Source organism: Hylobates moloch, unplaced genomic scaffold, assembly GCF_009828535.3.
Source record: "Hylobates moloch isolate HMO894 unplaced genomic scaffold, HMol_V3 SCAFFOLD_3, whole genome shotgun sequence".
NCBI classification, from domain to species: Eukaryota; Metazoa; Chordata; class Mammalia; order Primates; family Hylobatidae; genus Hylobates; species Hylobates moloch.
The window spans coordinates 105,669,092-105,683,333 of NW_026652278.1; the positions used below are offsets into that span (position 1 = coordinate 105,669,092).

Genomic DNA, 14,242 nt, shown 5'->3' on the forward strand with positions numbered 1-14,242 from the left:
TCCCAAATTCATAATTAACTTCGCCAGTGTTTATATTGGACTAGAGTATATTGTGCAACTTGTATAAATGAATAGAACTTCTTAGACCTTCCTTAATCTGCAGCTTTTGTTTCTCTTTTTCAATTATTAATGATAAATCTTCCCAGTGAACATGCAGCCAAGACATTGAATAAATATTTCAATTGAGTATGATGTTGATGTGAATGCAAATTAAATTAGGCAATTTTTCTGCTTATTTTAATATATCTGCAAATCATATCCCATTGAAGTGCTTTGTGATGTTTTTTAAAGAAGAGATAAAGTGATCTCTTAAAAACTGGGGAGTGCTGTTATGCTTAAGTATCAGATTCATAAATAAATAAAGACATTTCTTATCAACCTATCTCTGAGACAAAGACTTCAGCTGTTAGAAAAGAGACATTCTCAAAGGAACCATGTTCTTAAATACAAATTTTGATACTTATCTGAAGGGGATATTTGATTATGGATTCAAAACAATACATCAAGCACTAAGAGGACCAGAAGGAATTTATGTGACGGAAAAGAGGGTGCAGCACATGTGTGTGTGCGCGTGTGTGTGTGCGTGTGTGTATAAACATTGAAGCTGCAGTGGATTACAGTTATCTTGTTGTTAGCAGCTTTTAAAAGATGTAATTGACATAGATATTTAGTGTACATATTTAGTGTAGTATACAATTTGATAAATTCTGACTTATGTATAAACCATAAAGCCATCACTGCAATCAAGATAAAAAACACATTTAGTTACTAAACATATTTAGTTATTGGAACGTCGGAACCAGATTTCGTCACCAGCAAAAATTTTACTTTATGTTGCATTTCAAAAATTAAGTTAGATTTGTGTATATTCATTTGTGTTTAGTCACAAAGCATTGTTTTTGTAACTAGTTAATGGTTTTTGTCTTGTGTTTTAAAAAATTTAGGGTGTGGCTGGAATGCATGCTGTAGCATGACTGGCCTCCAGTGGTGTGTTTGAAGAATAGCATCACTGGGAAAGTCAAAGCAACAGGTGAAATTTAAAAGATAAGAGCAATTTGCACATCAGCTAAGATCCTGTGGCACAGTCTAATTGGCAGGGGCTGGTGAAATAGAACATTAGGTCTTCAAAAATGGAAGGTGAGAACTACCCTCTTCCAATGGTGGGATTCCTCAGTGGCAAGAAGTGCTCTGATGCTGAGTGATGCTTGAATGCAGTTATTACTCAGGAATTTTTCACGGAGGAAACATCAAGGTTTATATTGATTTTCCTTTTCTAGAAGAGACTTTTTTTAGGCGGCATTTTTTTCTACTGTGTTGTTTCAAAATATATCTTTATTATTTACCTTTTTTCCTTTTGTGGCTTTTTCTTCTTACAGCTTTTAATTTTGGTTATATACTCCAAGAACTCTAAAACTGTACCTATATTAGTAAAAATTATTACACATAAAATGCATTTTTGATTTGGAGCCATTTTAATGATGAATTTAGGTGCCTGAGAGTTTGCCTGTGATTTGTGTCAGGCACGAAGGCAGGAAGTGTTTAGATTTTGAACTGCTATGTTCTGGCATGTCCTGTCTCTTTATTCTTTCTTTCTATTATTCTATTGTTATCCCCAGTAGAGGAAATGTAGAATCACAAATTAGATTACGGGGATTGGGGAGAATCTAAGTTAGAATAAGTGAAACAGATTTATACCTTTCTGTTTATAAGTATAATAATAATTCTTTTATAAAAATATAATTCTTTATCATATGAAAAGGAGAACTAGTTTCTTGTGTAAATACATTTGTACTCTACATCTCACTGTCTGTGCATGCTCATATTATGTCTTTCTACAGTTTTTGTCCATGCGTGTTTATAGTAGTTAACTGCAGGCTCTCATCTGTGCTAGTAAGTCTGGTGAGTCACTTCATTGGCTGCCATGTGGAATCTGAGCACATCTTTCCTTTATTCCATGTCCCTCTGGTCTATCACCAGGCTCCACTGGGATACAAACGTGCATATTGTCTGATTAGAACCCTTCTTCCCCATGGTGCTCTGATGAGGGGCTGCCAAAGTAGCGTAGCTGTGCTCCAGAGTCTTACAAAGTTCATCCCGATTCTTCCTATAGGGTTCAATTATAAGGAGCACTCAGAAGCTGACCAGGAGTTCAGTGCCTGTGACAGCAGCCAGCCTTTCCTATTTTATGAAGGACACCTTGTCACTGCATGGGTCTCCTTATGAATTGCTCTTTCTGCCGTTTGAATGAGCTGTTTACAAAAGTCTCCCAGTCTCCTCATCAATCAGGATTAATTGATTTGTTAAATAATTGATTAATCACTGGAACCAATGAAACCCCAAAATCACAGTGACTTAAATAAGATAGTAGTTCATTTCTCTCCCACATAAAATAAATCCAGACATTGGTAACCTGGGGCTGGTAAGGCACTCGATGGGCTCAGGAATCCAGGGTCCTTCTATCTTGCTTCTCTGCCATCGTTACCATGAGGCTTCCACCTCACGGCCTGAGCTGATGGCTCAAGCTGTAACCATCATGTCCAGCAGAATCACAAAAAGTGGATAGCAGTATTTATGCTTTATCTTTAACGCCACTTCCAAAGCTGCAAATAACTCTTTTTTAAAAAATTCTATTGGTCATCACATAGTTACATGACCATACTTTGCTTTAGATGAGACTAGGAAATGTATGCTTCAGGAGCACATATGCATCCATGTGCCCAACTATTACTATTATTATCGTTATTGTTGTTATTATTTTATCAAAGCAAGAAGGGAGACCATCTATTGAAGAATAAGCCTTCAATGCTGTATGTAAAAACATAGAAAAAAAATAGTAAGTCAATTTTGCCACAATACTTATGCAAGTAGGTCTCTGGGAGACTCATTCTACCAGTCCACACAATTTGTCTAAGTCTGGGCTTAAATTCAAGCTAAGACCTACCCCATTATATTTTGCTTCATTGTAAAGTACCATATGCCTTGGGCAAAAGCAATATTAATTGCTTCCAAAGCCATCAAGGGCTATTTTATTTGGACCTTTCTATGGCAAATATTATCACTCCTTCAATTCCAGATTTGGGCTAGGATGTCTGTCATATACAGAGTTGTCCATTGTCACTTTTCCTTTTTTATATCATTAGATTTTCTTAAAGTGAGTCACTAATACTCTCTCTCTCTCATATGCTGGAATAGTCTATATGATGTGACCTTTGCACCAGTTGTGCCAGATAGTGTGCTTTGATGACAGGTATTCACTCCCCTAAATTATTCCCACAAAAAGGTATAGCTGATTTCTTTTTTTCTGATAGATCTCTGTGCTAGAGTTAAGTTAATTGAACTCATTCAGATTGGTTATGGTTGTCTTCAGGTCACTCAGCAACATAATTCCGTTTTTCTGAGTGAGTCCTAGCTTATACTCTGTAAGATAGATTTGGCTGCTTTGAGCTATTGTCTAAGAGTGGTAGACTCCAGTATGCAAATTGCACCCAATTTATACAGCTTGGGAGTGTGTTTTCTTATCAAAGATTACTCTATTTCCTAAACCAAAGGGAAAATAAATTAGGATGGACTAGTGTTAGATAAAAAGCTACTTCTTTTGGTACATGTTCATTTCAGGAAGCACTGTATAAATGAAAACTTTCCAATTTTTGCCCAAGGGCTGACTCTGTTTGAAGGGCTATTAATTTTAGACATAATCAAGAGAAATTATAGGCCCAGACTTAGGGAAATCAGAATGCTGCAAATATTTGAGCACTATTAATTATTTTAGCTTTTACAAAGCTAACTTTGAAATTTGAGTTAGCCATTAGCTCAAAGTAAAAACCCAAAATAGCTATAGATATTTTCCTTTTGTGTATATGTGTGTGTATATATATATATACACACACACATGCACACACATATATATAGACGTATATGTATATATATACACACACACAAATCATACATGTACGTGTGTATATATAAGATAAATAAAATGATAAAATTTAAAATATCTTAGTGGTTTATAAATGCTATTCATGTAATATTGGACAAGCCATGTTTCAGAGTTTCCACTTTCTTTTTATATTTGCCTACTGAGTGAAATTTATAGCATTGAATGAATTTTTTGGAAAAGAAAAAAGATTAAAATCCATCAATCTAAGCTTTTATCATAGAAAACTAGAGAAGATAAAGAACTATATAAACTTAAAGCAAACAGAAGAAAAGAAATAAGAATTACAGCAGATACCAATGAAATTGAAAACAATAGAGTAAAATCAATGAAACCAAAAGCTGATGCTTTGAAAAGATATATAAAGTTGATAAAATTTTACTCAAACTAACAAAGAAAAGAAGAAAGAAAACACAAATTCCTAATACCAGAAATCAAAGAGGGATGGATCATCACCATTGATTCCATGAATATTAAAAGAGCAATAAATAAATATTATGCATAACTAAGATGAAATGGACTAATTCCTTGAAAAGTACAATCTACCAAAACCTATACAAAAAGAAATAGGTGATCTGTAAGTCTGTATCTATGACAGAAATCAAATCAATAGTTAATAACCTTCTAATAAATAAAGCACCAGGCTCAAATGGTTTCACTGATTAATTCTACCAAACATTTAAGGAAGATATGATAACAATTCTCTATAATGTCTTCCAAAAAATGGAGAAAGAATACTTCCTAATTAATCCTATGAGGCTGGTATAACCCTAATTCTAAAACCCGATAAAGACATGACAAGAAAGGAAAACTACAGACCAATATCTGTCATGAAAATGATGTAAAAATGCTGAACAGAAAGATTTATATACCACATTATCAAGTGAGATTTATTCTGTGTATACAAGGCTGGTTCACCATTCAAAAGTCAATTAAGGTAATTCATCACATCAACAGGCTAAAGAAGAAAAATCATATGATCATGTAAGTGAAGGTAGAAAAAGCATTAGACAAAATCCAACACCCATTCCTCAAAAAATAAAAAGAATCACAGAAAACTAGGAACTGAGGGGAACTTCCTTAACCTGATAAATAACATCTACAAAAGGCCTATAGCAAATATTACACTTAATGGTGAGAAACTAGCAGCTTTCCCCCTAAGACTGGGAACAAGTAAAAATGTTTTCTCTTACTCTTATATTCTATATCATACTGGAAGCTTAGCTAATACAATAACACAAGAAAAGAAAATAACAGAACTATTGGGAAAAAAGAAATAAAACTCTCTCTGTTCACAGATGGCATAATTGTCTATGTAGAAAATCCCAAATGGTCAACAACAACAACAACAAAGATCTCTTGGGACTAATATTGATGATAGTAGGATCACAGGATACAAGGTTAATATACAAAAGTCAACTGATTTCCTATATACCATCAGTGAGCAATTGGAATTGGAATTTTTCATTAGCACCAAAAAATGAAATACTTATGTGTAATTCTAATAAGACATGTATAAGATCTGTATGAGGAGAACTACAAAACTATAATGAAAAAAACCAAAGGAGATCTAAATAAATATTCCATGTTCATAGATAAGAAGACTCAATATTATTAAGATTTCACTTCTTCTCAACTTGATCTATAGACTCAATACAATCCCAATCAAAATCTCAGCAAGTCGTCTTGTGGATACTGACAAACTGATTCTAAAGTTTATATGGAAAGGCAAAAGACTCAGAATAATAAACACAATATGGAAGAAAAATAACAGAAGACTGACACTACCCAACTTAAGACAATATAAAGCTATAGTAATCAAGACAGTGTGGTACTGGTGAAAAAATTAACACATAGATCAATGGAAAAGAATAGAAAGCCCAGAATAGATACACGCAATTACAGTGAACTGATTTTTGACAAGGATAAAAGGCAATTCAATGGAGAAATGAGGGTGTTTTCAATAAATGGTGCTGGAATAACTGCATACCCACATGCGACAAAAAGTGAATCTAGTGGCAGATATTATACTTTTTGCAAAAAGTGATGCAAAATGGATGAAGAGTTAAATGTAAAATGTAAAACGATGAAACTTCTAGAAGATAACATAGCAGAAAATCTAGGTGACCTTGGGTTTGATGAGAGTTTTTAGATACAGCACCAAAAAGATAATTCAGGAAAACAAAAATTGATAAGTTGGGCTTCTTTAAAATTTAAAACTTCTGTTTTATGAAAGATGCAGTTAAAAGAATAGAAAGACAAGCCACAGGCTAGAAGAAAAAAAATCTTTGCAAAACACATATCTGATAAAGAAATTATAGCCATAATATACAAAGAACTCTTCAAACTCAACAATAAGAAAACAAGCAATCCAGTTTACACATATGTAAGTTACCTGAACAGATACCTTATCCAAGAAGATATACAGATGGCAAAAGATGCATATGAAGAGATGCTGGACATTACATCTCATTAGGAAATCGCAAATTAAAACAAGATGTTGTTTTACACTACAAACCTATTAGAATTACTAATTCCAAAACGCTGACAATACTGAATGCTGGCGAAGAGGTGGAATAACAGAAACTCTCATTCATTGATGTTAAGAATGCAAAATGGCACAGCCACTTGGGAAATCAATTTGGTACTGTCTTAGCAAGGCTAAACACAGTCTTACCATACAATCTAGTGATCATACTTCTAGGTGTTTACTCAAATGAAATGAAAACTTAGGTGCACACAGAAGTCTGCGCTTGAATGTTTACAGCAGCTTTATTCATAATTGTGAAAAATCAGAGGCAACCAAGATATCCCTAAATAGATGAATGGATAAACTGTGGTATTATAGTTTACAATGGAATATTATTCAGTGACAAATGAAATATCAAGCCACAAAAAAATATGGAGCAGCGGTAAGGGCATATTGCTAAGTGAAGAAACAAGCCTGAAAACGCTACATACCATTTGATTCAAACTATATAACATTTTAGAAAAGGCAAAACTTTAGAGATAGTAAAAACATCAGTGTTTTTCAGAACTTTTGTGGGGAGATGGGGAAGTGATGAACAGATGAAGCAAAAGGAATTTTTAGGGTGGTGAAACTATTCTGTATGATCCTGTAATGCTGTATGATCCTGGAATACATGACACAATGTATTTGTCCAAACTCATAGAACTGTGCAACATAAAGAGTAAACTCTGATGCAAACTATAGACCTTAATTAATTAAAAAATAGAATAAAATCAACAACAAAAACATTTTTCCAAATTACAGAGATTACTATTGATAACATGTTGATGTATCTCTTTCCAAATGTATATATGTAAATGTATCATAATTAGTTTTTTACATACATGAATGAATTTGATATTTCCCCCTACACTGCCAAAAATCAGGCTTTGACTAAATACAGAGTAACTTTTTGCAAAGATAGTATTTCTTCTAGCTGTAAGAAGGAAATATCCTTAATTTCTCTAGGAAATTCAATATGGATCCCAAGGGATGTGTCAAATTCTAGGCATTAGTGGTGGTAACTGGACTCTGAAGATATATAACTTTAGCATTTTTAATTATTAATATTCCTTCCAATGTTCTTAGGCAACAACAAATTTTTCATTCTTTCATACATTCATGCATTCATTCATCTATCCAAGAAAAAGTTACAGAGCTCAAATAACATGTCAGTTAATGTTTTTTGGCACCAGGAACTTGTCTTAGTGGAGTTTATATTCCTATGGAGAGAAAAAAATTCAACAAATAAGAACCCAATTACCTATATTACTAGAAGTTGTGGTAAGTGCTATGAAAGAGGACACAGGTTTGTATAAGAGAGTTTTACAAGGAGACCTAGTTTGGCTTGAGTTGGGAATGCATTAAGGGAGCCTCCTATGACCAAGTTATACTGAAGTTGAGATTTGAAGGATGAGTCAGATGCAAGAATGAGGACAACATTCCAGGCAGAGGGAAGTACACATGCAAGCCCTGAAGTGGGAAAGACCTTAATGCACGTAGGGACTGAAAGAAGGCCAGTGTCACTGGTGTATGGTGAGGAGAGAGAAGCAAAGAGGGTCCAGCTCATGAAGGCTTTGGAGTTGTTACTAAGTTTAGTGGAATATATTGGAATTATGTGGGCACTGGCTAAGTGGAAACAATTCTATAATTTGACACTGTTGCACTGAGAGGAATGGTGGAGGGACAGAGTAGAAGTAGGGGAGCTGATAGGATGTTATGGTTATAGACCTGGTGAGCAGCAGTGGTGGCTGGTGGCTGTGGGGATGACAAAAAAGGATACATGGAAGATATATTTTGGTGGAAAAATTTATAAGACTTGGGGATAGATTGAATGTGGACAACTACCAAGTGTTTGGCTGGGTACTATTCACTGAGATGGGGAAGCCTGGAGAAAAAAACATTTCAAGGGAAAAAATCCAAAAATAGTATGTGAGACATCAAAGCGGGTATGTTAAATGGGCAGCTCAGAAGAGAGGCTAGAACCGGAGATAGGAACTTTGGATTGAGCACATATATGAGATTTACCACCATGGGAGCAGATGCTGCTGGTGGGGCGCATATAGAGGCTAAGAAGTGAGGAAGCCCCAGGACGGTTCTGAATTTGAGTTCCGATAGAAAAGGAGGACTCCTTAAAGAAAACTGAAGCAAAGCAGAAAGACCATGAAAAGAACAGGAGAAAATTGAGTGCCAGGACTAAGAAAAGAAAATTCCAAAAGAGGAAAGAATGTCCAACTGTGAAGTGCTATTAAAAAGTCAGATAATATGAGGACTGTCAAATCTCTATGAGATTTGGCAACGTGGAGGTCACTAGTAATTTAGTAAGATATTTCCTAGTATCTTAACCACATACCTAGACAGAACTGAATTTCTAGATATCCTCCTCTTTATTGTTCTCACCTTTTGTTCCAGGACTAACTTCATTTTCAGTTCCTCTTCACTTTCCCAAGTTATTTTCCTATCCATCTATTCTCCTCACTTTGGGCCAATAGAAAAGTATAACACAGGGAGGAGGGGAGGTGGGGAAAAGAAAACAGGACAAAAGTTAATGCAACACGGTATTTAATTTTGTGCATTCTTCACAGAATTGCTTTTCCTCCTTGTATTTGCCTAAGTATTTCATTTACTTAGAAAAACAAGTATATTTTAATTTAAAATGTTATCTGTTTCATCATGCTCACATAAATGTAATCCTGTGTTGTCTACTCCTGATGTGATTAAACTATAAATAGAGCTTTCTTTGCAACTGGATTTGCTATAATCCTTAGCATAAAATGAAGATGTCCTTAATGTGGAATGCAAATACTATGATATGGCTTATGTCATGATGACTTGAAACTTTTCATCCTCTTTCACTAATTTTTTTTTTAAAACATTCATATAAGAAAAGCCTTGGCATTAAATGCTAAGAAATAGGTGCTTAGATGGCCAGAAATTGACTGGATTTGATGGCCTTCATGATACAAAAACATCAACTGTTTTAAAAGTAGTATTATGTAAGACTGAAGATTTCTTTTAAGTGAGAAATGTATTTTGAAATAAAAGAAAAGAATGTCAGTGATGTTTTAATGGCAATTTTTGAAAGTAGTCAAAAGACACTCCAGTATATATTGTCATGAATTTATGACTAATGAATAAAATAATTTAGAATTCTGCTTAGCACTAATCAAAATCCAGTTAAAAGACTGCTTTTGTACTTTTGAAGCACGTACGATCTTTGGAAATGCATTACTGAATATTATTTGTGCTTTTAATGCTTCATCAACATTTAGGAGTACAAGCTTTTATTGTCAGTGTTTTAAAAGTCAGCTATATAAAGTTGATAGAGTATACATATTAAATACATCCATTAGTCATTCTCAGGAAGTGGAATATGTACACACATCTGAATATTTGCTTAAATATAAAACAAGAGTAAGATGTTTAAGCTTCAATGTAGAATAAAATACCTATATTTGGATTCTAGGTTAAAAAATATTACTTGTGATTTTTGTCCCCCTTTTCCTCCATGCCTTTGATTCCTTCCCTCTGAAGACAGACAAAATCCTGACTTAGGCAGTATTTTTTAAAATACCAAGGGCCTCAGAAACCTAGGGTTTGATAAGTAAGAGGAACAGGTCAAATGCTAAATCTCCTTTGTCCACATTGTCATTCTCCAGCTTGTTGTTCTTTTCAGTGGTGAGGTAAGAATATAACTCCTACTTAATGTTCCTGTTCCTTAGGTGAAACTCTACTGCCCTTTGTTCAAAAGTTAGATGCTGGGGTTGTTGCTGTTGTTGTTTTCTTCTTTTCTTCCTTTACTTTTTAGATGTTGATGGAGACATGGTAGGAAGTCTGGGCTGGGAAATGAGGTGAAAAAGAAAAGCAATTAGTTTGTCTTTATACAAAATAAAACCTTCTAAAAAACCTTATTATCACAAAAAGAGCTCCACAAATCTAGATAGTTGTTTTGAAGAAGAGAAAAGAATTGTGAAAAACATGTATAATTGGGAGGGCTGGGCACAGTGGCTTATGCCTGTAATCCCAGCACTTTGGGATGCTGAGGTAGGCAGATCACCTGAGGTCAGGAGTTTGAGACCAGCCTGGCCAACATAATGAATCCCTGTCTCTACTAAAAATACAAAACATTAGCTGGGTGTGGTAACACATGTCTGTGGTCCCAGCTACTTTGGAGGCTGAGGCACGAGAATCGCTTGAACCCAGGAGGCGGAGGTTGCAGTTAGCTGAGATTGTGCCACTGCACTCCAGCCTTGGTGACAGAGCGAGATTCCATCTCAAAGCATAACAACAACAACAACAACAACAACAACAACAACAAAGACATGTATAATTGGGAAAAAACTGAAAGAGAACGCAGGATCATAAAAATATAGCAAACAAAGTGAATGGGATTTAAAATTAGTGGAATAAGAAATAATGGGTAACAATGAAGAACATAATTGAGGTAATAGTATAGTATCTTGGGACCCCTCCTGGAAGTATCTAGTTATGGACAGTGAGCAGCAGAAACAGGATGTAATTCAATTCAGCATACTTGATGGTTGTGGTAACCCTAGAAAATGACTCCAGGAAATAGGTGATAATCCAATCAGATTGAGAGGCTAATGTGCATGACAGGGGTGCCCTAGCAGACAGGCAAAGCTGAATAGAAATTCAGGAGGAGAGGAATTTTGGCTATTTAGTTAAATTATGAGCAGTTGGTCGCAGGCAAATTTTATGAGTAGGTAGCCCTTCTGAAGTCTTAGGCATATAATTAACCTAGGTTGGAATTATGATTTGACATCAAAGTTTAAACTTTTTTATCTGAACTGAGATGCAAAAGTAAATTGGTCCTGCGTTTTGGAGAATTGTAAAAGAATTCCTTAATCCCTTAGCAAAATTTGGAAGTCAGTATCAAGTGGTGAGGATGGGAAAGTTGAAGAGACTATGGACCAGGCAAGACCTTATCAGTTGATTTAGGAAGCAGCAGTGACAGAGGCCAGACATGTAACAAGAGAAAAGAGAAGGTGGAAAGTAAGAGACAGTTTTAATTGCTACGATAGAAAGATGGGATTTTGGAAAGATTAGCTGTATGGAATAAAATTAACCAAAAATTGATCCAAGATTATAAGAAACTATTTCAAGACTCATTAGTTTTACTATTGCTGTCAAACACACATTAAATCATTTTCCATTTGGGTCAGCCATAAGCCTGAAGGTTCATTTGTGAAACAATTTCTGTAGAGTTTTGTTCCATGATCTGACATGCGTCACAAACTGCGTTTGTATATCCAACTTAAAAGTTGAATAGTCTATGGTAATTCTACCATCATGTTTGAAATTTTCTTACCTTAAACAAAAAGCCTGATCATATTGTATTACTCAAATGTGTGTAAGACTAGATTTAACTTAATGTATATTAGTGTACAGTGTGAGACTGCATAAACAAACTTTAAAGAAATTGGTTATACATATTTTGATTTAACCTACAATGAAGTTAAGAGAAATCCTTAACCCCGTTAGAGATTTTGGAGAGGGATGTGGCAACTGCTAACTTATAAATATTTTGCTAATGCTCAAATTTTACTAGCTTTCTTTCATTCCTATTTTTACTCAAAAAATTATATAGCATTTAAATTTATAATTTGTATTCAGTTATTCTAGCTTACTGTTATATGGTATGGCTTGACAGAAAGGACATTGTCTTTTTCTCTTCTGCAAAACAGAAAAATATCCACTAAACACAAAAGTATACACAGCAAGTGTTAAAGTAGCCCTCTAAACCTTATGAAGACTTTTAATTCCTCAAATAGTACTTCAGAGCAACTGGATTTAATATCTTTCATCCAGCAGAGGGCTACCAAACTCCATTAGTTTCTGTGAACACACCTGACAAAAAAATTCACATGGGCTATTTCAGTGGTTTTCAGATTGTTTTAAGCAGCAGATCCTTTTCTTAAGATAGAGTTTTACAGTATGGAAGTGAGATACACTCTCTGCTTTAATTGGAGAAGAGCCTCCAAGCTGCCTCTCCAGAAGGCTCAGAGAGGTGTGGAGGATAATTGAAACCCTCCACTCTGACTTATCCAAAAATACACTTCCACATTTAAAGTCAGCTCTTTTTGGGTTCAGTTGTAATCCTTAATGCTGACACCGCATGGAAAATATATAAGCAGAATGATGCCCAAGTTATAGAAGTTCCTCTTCCTGGATTAATTATAACTGTAGTTTCTACCATGTGGTTGTATGTGTTGTTAATTTGTTTTTGTTTTGTTTTGTTTGGGAAAGGTGACATTTCATCTCCAATCTAATGAGTGAGAAAGATGCTTATTCTGACAAATTTTCTTCACAATATTTCATAGGTGTGCCAAGCTGACAGATTGGTTGACTCTGTACTCTTATGTTTTATTCCTGTAACTGGGCCAGTTTCTGCCCTTCACTAAAACTGGATCAATTACAGGAGTGAAATAAAGGTCCATCTCCTGCCTATTTATTACTTTGCTTTGGTAATAAATCTATTTTTAAAAGAACCTATTACAGAGACTTCCATTTGGAATTATGCATACTTGATGTCAAATGGTGATTGTTCTTTGTTGTTTTTTTCCATTCATAACAAAGCTTTTGTGAGACGTCCCTTTGTTCTGATTAAGGCCTGGTCTAAATCTTTGATAATGAATCCCATTCACGAAAATGACTATAAATAGCTACACTTCTATCAGGGATATTAAATGTTTTCTCAAGCACACATGCTCACTGATTTTAAGACTCATTCCACAGTGTTCCAAGTTGTGTGTTAGATTTTTTTTTCTTGAGACGAAGTTTTGCTCTGTTGCCCAGGTTGGAGTGCAGTAGCGTGATAATCGGCTCACTGCAACCTCAGTCTCCCAGGTTTAAACAATTCTCCTGCCTCAGCCTCCCAAATAGCTGGGATTACAGGCGCATGCCACCACACCTGGCTAATTCTTGTATTTTTAGTAGAGATGGGGTTTTGCCATGTTGGCCATGCAGGTCTTGAACTCCTGACCTCAGGTGATCTACCCACTTTGGCCTCCCAAAGTGCTGGGATTACAGGCATGAGCCACCGCACCCAGCCATTGTTGGGTTTTATCATTACCAAATAGTCATAAAAAGTGTGAGCTTATTAACGATGCTGACCATTCAAAGTGATCAGCAATCTCTTTGCACACACGCTATCTCTGCGGGTGAGTCTATCTTGTTTCCAGTCCATCCATCGTGTTTCGGTCTTGTAAATCTACTTTATTATCTTACGCTTTTATATTCATGTTTTGTTTTGTTTCAGAACAATAATCATAGTCGTATCATTTGTTGATCTGTTACCAGATGTTTTACATGTGCTATTTCACTTGGTTCTGTTAGGTAGATACTGTCTTCATTCATGTGAAATGAGATTGAAGCCTGTAAAGGTGAAGTAATGCACCCAACATAGAACCCAAATTAGGATTCAAAAACCCAAATTTGAGGCCCTCTACCACACAAAGAAGCTTTATTTCATAACAGTAGCAAAACCATTATTTGATCAGTTAATAAAAAAGATGGTTGAAGTGGAGAAAAAACTGATATATGCATAGTTTAAACATTTTATTTCAACTTGAAACATATAAGTTGGACATTCTTTTACCAATGATCTGATGTCCAGTCAAGACCTTTTATTTAAGTATATTTTATTTAAGAAGTTTCCAGAATTTGGGGTATTGCTTTGTGTTTTTAAAAATAAACAATACCTATTTGTAGGCATTGTCTCACTGGTTTGTTATCTGTTAAAGGCAGTCAGTAATTAAAGACACTTGCAAAACAATCTG

At 35.0% G+C, this 14,242-nt stretch overlaps 1 protein-coding gene across 43 annotated transcripts in view; it reads left to right on the top strand.

Moving 5' to 3' along the window:
* The window catches only part of ANK2 (ankyrin 2), a 698,346-nt gene that overhangs the window by 408,311 nt on the left and 275,793 nt on the right, over positions 1-14,242 (top strand). The window lies entirely within an intron of this gene.